The sequence below is a fragment of the Heterodontus francisci genome, chromosome 40, assembly GCF_036365525.1.
Source record: "Heterodontus francisci isolate sHetFra1 chromosome 40, sHetFra1.hap1, whole genome shotgun sequence".
Classification (NCBI taxonomy): domain Eukaryota; kingdom Metazoa; phylum Chordata; class Chondrichthyes; order Heterodontiformes; family Heterodontidae; genus Heterodontus; species Heterodontus francisci.
This window is the reverse complement of record NC_090410.1, coordinates 11,552,431-11,562,671: the sequence shown is the minus strand read 5'-3', so window position 1 is coordinate 11,562,671 and position 10,241 is coordinate 11,552,431.

Sequence of the window (10,241 nt, the reverse complement as noted above, 5' to 3'; positions counted from 1 at the left end):
CTGATTCAAAGAGTGCATTCTTGTTGTCCGGGATACCGCCATTTGGAGACTATGAGTCAAAGAGAGCATTCTCGTTGCCCGGGATACAGCCATTCAGGACCAGAGATCAAGAGATACATTGTTACAATTTAATTAAGTTAAAAGCAAAATACTGCGGATGCTGGAAATCTGAAATAAAAACAGAAAGTGCTGGAAAAGCTCAGCAGGTCTGGCAGCATCTGTGGAGAGAGAAGCAGAGTCAACGTTTCAGGTCAGTGACCCTTCATCAGAACTATTGTTACAATTTGATTTTGAACTGGCTTATAGTGGAAGCAGACTATTCTAACTCACTGAGAAACACACAGACAGCTGTGTATTAGCACCTGAAAGGGGAGCTCTCCGACCATTTAAACTGAAGGAAGAGAATTTAGTCTTTATTTATTCTCTCTAAAAATTTTAAAAAGTCAAACCAAAACAGAGATTTCTGATAATTTAAACTGAAGGAAGGGAAGTTAGACTGTGACAATCTTTCATCCCTCAAAAAATTCTAAAGTCAAATTGATTCATTAAAAAGTGTTTGCAAGTTGTTAATTATTGAAATTCATCGCTGGAGAAGGAGCAACAATTTCGATTTCTGAATTAGACTAAAGACTGTTCTACTATTGAGGAACCTTTTTTCCCCCCCATCGGATGGCTGTGAAGACTTCAAGCAACCTTGGACTCCTCCACATTCAGCAGGAGCGTAAATCTGCAAGGACTCTTAATTTTTTTCTATTTTAAATGTCGTTTATATCTTAGTAGTGTTTAAGAATTTAGTTCTTATAACTAAACAGTTAATTTGTTGATTTAAAGACACCTGGTTTGGTTAGCCTCATTCGGGGGTTAATAGATGGTACAATTTGGCTGGGTCTTTCTTTAATTTGGAAAGTTTAAAATGATATGTCAGGTGATCTGTGGAGGGACGGGATTGAATTAACAGTGTGTTTCTCCCACCACAACCAGAATCGTATATTTTGATTGGGGACTTTGACTGGAGCGGTCGGTCGTAACACAGTACATTAAGAGCAAGGGGATAACTAAGGAAAGGGTAGGGCCTATCAGAGATGTACGAGGGAACTTATGCATGGATGCAGAAGATGTGGGCAGGGTTATTAATGAGCTTTCTGTCTCTGTCTTCACAAAGGAGAGGATTGATGTAGGTATTGTAGTTAAAGAGGAGAAGTGTGAAATATTAGATATGATAAGCATAATGAGAGAGGAAGCATGAGAGGATCTGACATCCTAAGTGGATATATCGCCAGGGTTGGATGGATTGCCTCCCAGGTTGTTAAAGGAAGTCAGGGATGAAATAGTGGATGTGCTGAGAATCATCTTCAAATCCTCACTAGATACAGTAGAGGTACCAGACAATTGGAGGTCTGTGAACGTTGTACCATTGTTTAAAAAGGGTGCAAGGGATAAGTCTCATAATTATAGGCCGGTCAGACTGACCTCGGTGGTAGGTAAATTGTTAGAATCTATTCTGAGGGACAGGATAAACTACCACTTAGAAAAGCATGGATTTGTTAAGGGAAGGTCATGTCTTACTAACTTAGTTGAGTTTTTTGAGGAAGTAACAAGAAGGATTGATGAAGGTAGTGCAGTGGATATGGTCTACATGGACTTTAGTAAGGCATTTGACGAGGCCCCACATGGCAGACTGGTCAGTAACATGAAAGCCCATGGGATACAAGGGAATGTGGCAGGTTTGATCCAGAATTGGCTCAGGCCCAGGAAACAAAGTCGATGGACGTTTTTGTGAGTGGAAAGCTGTTTTCAGTGGCTTTCCACAGGGCTCAGTGTTGGATCCCTTGCTGTTTGTGGTATATATTAATGATTTGGACTTAAATGTGGGATGCATGATTGGAAAATTTGCTGATGACACAAAAATAGGCCGTGTAGTTGATAGTGAGGAGGATAGCCGTCGACTCCAGAAAAGCGACAAATGAAATTCAATCCAGATAAGTGTAAGGTAATGCATTTGGGGAGGGCAAATAAAGCGAGGAATACACAATAAACGGGAGGATATTGAGAGGGGTAGAAGAAGTGAGAGACCTTGGAGTGTATGTCCACAGGTCCCTGAAGGTGGCAGGACAGGTAGATAGAGTGGTGAAGAAGGCATATGGAATTCTTTCCTTTATTGGCCGAGGTATAGAATTCAAAAGCAGGGATATAGTGCTGGAACTGTATAAAACACTGGTTAGGCCACAGTTGGAGTATTACATACAGTTCTGGTCACCACATTACAGAAAGGACATAATTGCTCTGGAGAAAGTACAGAGGAGATTTACAAGAATGTTGCTAGGGCTCGAAAGTTGCAGCTATGAGGCAAGATTGGATAGGCTGGAGTTGTTTTCCTTAGAACAGAGGAGGCTGAGGGGTGACTTAATAGAGGTGTACAAAATTATGAGGGGCCTAGACAGGAAGGACCTGTTTCCCCTAGCGGAGAGGTCAATTACCAGGGGGCACAGATTGAAGGTGATTGGTAGAGGAGGGTGGTGGGTGTCTGGAATTCACTGCCAGGAATAGTGGTGGAGGCAGAAACCCTCAATTCTTTTAAAAGGTACCTGGACATGCACCTGAGGTGCTGTAACCTGCAAGGCTTCTTGCAAGGTGCAAGGTGCTGGAAGGTAGGATTTAGATTGGGCGGCTAGTTTTTTCAGCTGCGTGGACATGACGGGCAGAATGGCCTCCATCTGTGCCTGATTTTTCTATGGTTCTATGAAGCTAGACAAGCATATGAGGAAGAAGGGAATAGAGGGTTACAATTATAGATTTGGATTAGGAAGGATGGGAGGAGGCTCAAGTGGAGCATAAACGTCGGTATGGACTTGTTGGGCCGAATGGCCTGTTTCTGTGCCTATATCATATGTGTTCAAAATCATGAAGGTTTTTGAAAGAATAAATAAGGAGAAACTATTTCCATATTAGGAGTGTTGGTAACCAGAAGACACAGATGTAAGATAACTGGCCAGAAACCAGAGGGGTGATGAGGACTTTTTTTTAACACAGCTAGTTACCTTACAACATAAGAAATAGGAGCAGGAGTAGGCTATTCGGCCCCGCGAGCCTGCTCCACCTTTTAATAAGATCATGGCTGATCTGATTCTGAGCTTAACTCCACTTTCCTGTTGGCCCCACATAACCTTTGACTCCCTTGTAGATCAAAAATCTGTCTAACTCAGCCTTGAATGTTCAATGACCCAGCCTCCACTGCTCTCTTGGGAAAAGAATTCCAAAGATTAACGAGAAGAAATTTCTCCACATCCCAGTGTTAAAAGGGAGACCCCTTATTTTGAAACTGTGCCCCACTAGTCCTTTCAAGCGCCTCAGAATCTTATATGTTTCAATCAGATCACCTCTCTTTTAAACTCCAATGAGTATAGGCCCAACCTGTGCAACCTTTCCTCATAAGACAATTCCTTCATCCCAGGAATCATCCAAGTGGACCTTCTCTGAACTGCTTCCAATGCAAGTATATCCCTCCTTAAGTAAGGAGACCAAACTGTACGCAGTACTCTAGATGCAGTCTCACCAATGCCCTGTACAGTTGTAGCAAAACTTCCCTACTTTTACATTCCATCCCCCTTGCAATAAAGGCCAATATTCCATTTGCCTTCCTAATTACTTGTACCTGTATGCTAACTTTTTGTGATTCCCAGTTCCCTCTGTACCGCAGGGTTCTGCAAGCTCTCTCCATGTAAATAATATTCTGCTTTTCTAATCTTCTTGTCAAAGTGGACAACCTCACATTTTCCCACATATACTCCATCTGCCAAATTTTTGCCCACATCTTAACTTATCTCTATCTCTTTGCAGACACTTTGTGTCCTCCTCGCAACTTACTTTCATTCCTATCCTTGTATTGTCAACAAGTTTGGCTACAATACACTTGGTCCCTTCTTCTAAGTCATTAATATAGATCACAAATAGTTGAGGCCCCGGCATTGATCCTTGTGGCACTCCACATGCAATATCTCAGGCACCCTGACTCAATATCAAACACTCGCAGGGCAGGCATAACGAGTTAGATACAGAGCAAAGCTTAGCCCACATCACCCCACCACTGCCTGAAAGGGAGATGGAAGCAGATCCAATAGTAAATTTAAAAAGACCGTTGGATATATACTCGAAAAGGAAACGTTTGCAGGGCTATGGGGAAAGAATAGGGGGCGTGGGACTAAATGGATAGCTTTTTCAAAGCGCTTGCACCTACTCAACTGGCTGAACAACCTTCTGTGCTTTCTGATTACGAGTTGATTCTGCTCAGGGACAAATTTAGGCAGGAAGCTAATAAGTAACCAGTGATGTTGAGCTATTCTTACAGCTCGCAGCGTTCACACTGCCTTCTCCTTTCACCCAGTCAAACTTTTCTCAAAAATGACAGCAACCTTCTAAAGTCAGATAACATCTGTGGCTGAAACCAGAAACCCAAACGACTAGCATGCGATGCAAACAAAAATCACTAAGTATTTTCCACAGTATATCATTAGCAGAGGGATGGACGCAGACAGTTGTGGCATGGAGAGATTTGTAACAATGAGTTCACGCTCCACTTTTGGAGTAGGGGGATGGGAATTGATTGAGATAAAACAAACTCTCACATCCAAAACATTAACCCCTCTTTTCTCTTAGGTTGACAGATCATAATAACTTAAGAGATTTGAGCACAAAATCTAGGATGGCATCCCTAGCACATTACTAAATGTAACCCTCAACCATAATCACTAAAACAGATTAGCTGGTTATTATCTCATTGCTGTTTGCTGTGCACAAATTGGCTTTAGTTTTTTCTACATTACAACAGTGACCGCACTTCAAAAGTACTTTGTTTATAAAGCACCTTGGGAGGTCCTGAGTTGTGGAAGGTGCTTTTTAAATGCAGGTCCTTCTTTACCAGTTCCTGGAAGGGCTGCCGTGGCTGGTTTCCCTGCAGTTCTGTTTCTTTAGTGGAGGTGGTGCTGTTTGCCATGTGTTGACAGAGCAACATTTTGCTTTTAAGTGGAGGCTGCTCCTTCAGATATTTAAAAACGATACTTCTGTTTGCTAGTTTTATTCTAAAAGTTGGCACGCCGGCACATGGACTCTGCTATTCCAACTTTACCCCTCCGCTTTGCACGCTCCCTCCCTTCCTCCACCTCAGCAACACCCTCCATTTATATAGCGCCTTTAATGTAGTTAAACATCCCAAGGTGCTTCACAGGAGCATTATCAGACAGCATTTCGCGGAGATATTTAGGGAGGGAATTCCAGAGCTTGGGGCTTAAGCAGCTGAAGACACGGCTGCTAATAGTGGGACGTAGGAAATCGGGGATGAGCAAGAGGCCAGAATTGGGGAGATGCAGAGTTCTTCGAGGGTTGTAGGGCTGGAGGAGGTTACAGAGACAAGGAGGGATAAAGCCACGGAGGGAATTGAACATGAGAATGAGTTTTAAATTTGAGGCATTGCTGGACTGGGAGCCAATGTTGATCAGCAGGCAGAGAGCTGACAGAAGTAGCACGGCAAAAGGCAAGAGTTTCAGCGTGGGGGTTTAATATTGTTTTTTTGCCCCCAACTCACAATTTGGAGCTGTCTCCCTAAACTCCACTGCCTTGCTACTTCTCCCCTAACCTTCAAAGCCTGTCTGGAACCCTAGCTCTTTGAGTGTGAATTCAGTTTGTTGCATAACTCATCTACTGTGCCTCGACATCTGTTTGCACATCTGTAAAATGTCTTGGAGCATTTTATGATGCTAAAGGAACAATATAAATTCAATCAAGCAGTGTTGATAAAGTAAATAGGGAAACTATTTCCCTTTGGCTGGTAACTAAAGAACATGTATTTATGATCACCACTAAAAGGAATAAATGAGAATTTCTTTTACACACAGTTGTTAGGATATGTGATGCCCGAAACCAGAAAAAGTTTTCGAAGCAGAATTCATAATAGGGAAGTTGACATGAGGAAAGAAAAGAGGAATGGGATTAAGGAGATAGCTCCTCCTATCTCTGGTATCCTGACAAATATTTATCCCTCAATCAAGATCACAAAAAAACATTACCTGGTCATTATCACATTTCTGTTTGTGGGAGCTTGCAGTTTCCAAATTGGCTGCCAGGTTTCATACATTGCAACAGTGGCTACACTTCAAAAGTACTTCATTGGCTGTAAAGCACTTTGGGACATCCTGGGGTTTGAAAGGCGCTATGGAAATGCAGGTCTTTGTTTTCTTTCTTTATGTTCCTTAATGATTAAGTGTCCATGTAGCAGAGAATGACATACATTAACTCTTGGTGCCTGACATCCGGCTGATAGCTGCTTCACGCAATGCTTGATCTACTTTTGCTGTACTGTTTCCAAAGCCCCCTCGTCCGGCAGGGGTCTGGTGTTGCTGGTAGGCGAAAGGCCATCAGTAAAACTTAAGGCAAGACTTAATGAAAGGTTAATTTAAAACATTGTAGTTTCAGCGCTGTGACAAATGACGTGATTTTAGTTTTAGTTTAGTTTAGAGATACAGCACTGAAACAGGCCCTTCGGCCCATCCGAGTCTGTGCCGACCATCAACCACCCATTTATACCAATCCTACACTAATTCCATATTCCTACCACATCCCCACCTGTCCCTATATTTCCCTACCACCTACCTATACTAGGGGCAATTTATAATGGCCAATTTACCTATCAACCTGCAAGTCTTTTGGCATGTGGGAGGAAACCGGAGCACCCGGAGGAAACCCACGCAGACACAGGGAGAACTTGCAAACTCCACACAGGCAGTACCCAGAATTGAACCCGGGTCACTGGAGCTGTGAGGCTGTGGTGCTAACCACTGTGCCACAGGCTCCCCATTCAAAACAAAATGATTGCTAACAACCCCCACCCCATCCATGTTTGGCTCTGCAGTTGTTGGTCTGTGGTCCCCTTTGCACTCTCCGCGCCCCCTCAGCACATTCTGGGTCAAATTCTGCTGAGACTATTCTGTGATTTTCCCGATTTCACCTGCAGCTGCTCTGTGACAGCTGCTTGCCATGATAAATCACTTGCCTTAGTATGTTCATTTAGCTTCTGAAACCAGAGCTCAGAAGAATGTTTATTAAATTGTAAGAAACTGTCCAATGGACCTAGTTGTTCAGCCAGTACCTGCAAAAACTGCAGGGAACTGCATAATTGTTTGATTTGCCAATGCCTCCAGATTGTAATAATTTCCAATAACTCAAATTGGATAATTCTTTATGATCTTAGGCAGATCTCATACACATTTGTTCAAGTTAGAATCAGCAAGTGTCTGGCCGCTGGGGCTGAATTTCCATTTCAAGTTGTACAACTGTTCTTTGTAATCAATCATAGGGCCGGTCTGTGAACTACATGGAGTTTAATCAGTGCCGTGGGGTTTGGCGCTATAGAAATACAGGTCTTTGTTTTTCTTTCTTTACGTCCTTAGTGATTAAGTGTCCATGTAGCAGAGAATGGCATACATTAACTCTTGTTGCCTTACATCCTGCTGATAACTGCTTCATGCAATGCCTGAGCTATGTGACAAGACCCACGTTACAACACTTGTGCTGTACTGTTTCCAAAGCCCCCTCATCATCATGTTCTAATCCCTCCACGGACTCACCCACTCCCTATCTCTCTAACCTCCTTCAGCCCAACAACCCTCCAAACTCTGCATTGCTCCAACTGTGCAGACCCCACTATCTTCGCCCCTTTTATGGCAGCCGTGCCGTTGACGTCATCTTTTTATTTATTCATTTATGGGATGTGGGCGTTGCTGGCTATTTATTTATTCCCCATCCCTAATCACTCTTGAGGACATGGTGGTGAGCCACCTTCTTGAACCACCACATTCTGCATGGTGAAGGTAATACTGTTGAATGTTAAGGGGAGGTGTTTAGACTTTCTCTCTTGTTGGAGATGGTCATTGCCTGGCATTTGTGTGGCGTGAATGTTATTTGTCACTTATCAGCCCAGGCCTGAATGCTGTCCAGATCTTTCTGCATGTGGGCATGGACTACTTCATTATCTGAGGAATTGCAAATGGAACGGCAGAGAACATCCCCTTATGATGGAGGAAAGGTCATTGATGAAGCAGCTGGTGATGGTTGGGCCTAGCACACTACTGCAGTGATGTCCTAGGGCTGAGATGATTGGCTTCCAACAACCACAACCATCTTCCTTTATACTAGGTATGACTCCAATCTTGGGCCTAAGACCCTATTCTTAGGTCTAGGCCCTCAGCTCTGGAATTCCCTCCCTAAACATTTACCTCTCTTTACAGACCCTCCTACATCTTTGACTAAGTTTTTCATCATCCATCCTAATATAGACCCCCACCAGTTACACCATCCATATTTATCAGGGACAGTCACCTATCCAGTCAAATAGCGCTAATAGTTTGCCATTATCATAGAAATTCATTACAAAGGCATCGCTTGTAATGTATTAAGTGTATTATGTGGGGTCATTCAATCAGTAGTTACCATTTAAAAGGCTGTGCTGATTTCAGGCAAAGTCGGATTTTCACATAGTTTCACTCAGCAGCTCGCACCTCGTTACGCTGTGATTATCTTAGTGATGAGATGCTGAATACAACGGTTTACCATTAGGAGAGACAGTTGCGAAGTGAGATTTCCTGTCTTTTATAGGTATACGGTTACTTTGCTTTGTGGTTTTCCCATCCACCATATTGGGCAAATCGTGTTAAAATTAACACGTTCACTGTTAGCTGTATCTCCTTTGTCAATTTGTGTCTGATTACATTCCTTGGGATATTTTACTACTTTAAAGGTGCTATATAAAGGCAGGCTGTTGTTGTGTATCTTCCTTGCAGAGGAGATCTTTAATTCCATGTGGCATTTGGGCTAATGGCACCACATTCCTACCCAGCTGCTCAGGTACGCCAGCAGGGAGTTGCTGCATTAGGCTTGCCAACTTTGCTTAGATGTATTCCTGGAGGTTTCATCCCATGATCTCCCGCCTCCAAATGCCCCGCCCAATCAAACAGCCTTTTTTTGCATCTTGAATATTTCTATAACTAATAAACTCATTAAAAAAAAATCACACACTATTTCTTTAATATCCCTATATTTTTTCTCCAGAGCTGCTCACAGCAGTGTCCAGGAGATGGATCTATAATTCCACACCCACCCCTCCAAAGCTGCCCATCCCCCTCATAATACCCTTGTCAAGAGTGAAGAGATATGACAGATAATTCTCCTGACGCTGTACAACTGATTGCTTGTGAACGTGGGCCTGTTTACTGGTGCCTCTTGTTGTGTGATTGTCTTTAAGAGTAGTGTACCTTTAAGATCTTAGTATGCTAATGAGCTAAGTGCCAGGACATGGTCATGTGACTACATGTCCATCTCACTCTGTAACTTCTTTTTTGGGCCTCCTTATCTCGAGAGACAATGGATACGCGCCTGGAGGTGGTCAGTGGTTTGTGAAGCAGCGCCTGGAGTGGCTATAAAGGCCAATTCTGGAGTGACAGGCTCTTCCACAGGTGCTGCAGAGAAATTTGTTTGTTGGGGCTGTTGCACAGTTGGCTCTCCCCTTGCGCCTCTGTCTTTTTTCCTGCCAACTACTAAGTCTCTTCGACTCGCCACAATTTAGCCCTGTCTTTATGGCTGCCCGCCAGCTCTGGCGAATGCTGGCAACTGACTCCCACGACTTGTGATCAATGTCACACGATTTCATGTCGCGTTTGCAGACGTCTTTATAACGGAGACATGGACGGCCGGTGGGTCTGATACCAGTGGCGAGCTCGCTGTACAATGTGTCTTTGGGGATCCTGCCATCTTCCATGCGGCTCACATGGCCAAGCCATCTCAAGCGCCGCTGACTCAGTAGTGTGTATAAGCTGGGGATGTTGGCCGCTTCAAGGACTTCTGTGTTGGAGATATAGTCCTGCCACCTGATGCCAAGTATTCTCCGAAGGCAGCGAAGATGGAATGAATTGAGACGTCGCTCTTGGCTGGCATACGTTGTCCAGGCCTCGCTGCCGTAGAGCAAGGTACTGAGGACACAGGCCTGATACACTCGGACTTTTGTGTTCCGTGTCAGTGCGCCATTTTCCCACACTCTCTTGGCCAGTCTGAACATAGCAGTGGAAGCCTTACCCATGCGCTTGTTGATTTCTGCATCTAGAGACAGGTTACTGGTGATAGTTGAGCCTAGGTAGGTGAACTCTTGAACCACTTCCAGAGCGTGGTCGCCAATATTGATGGATGGAGCATTTCTGACA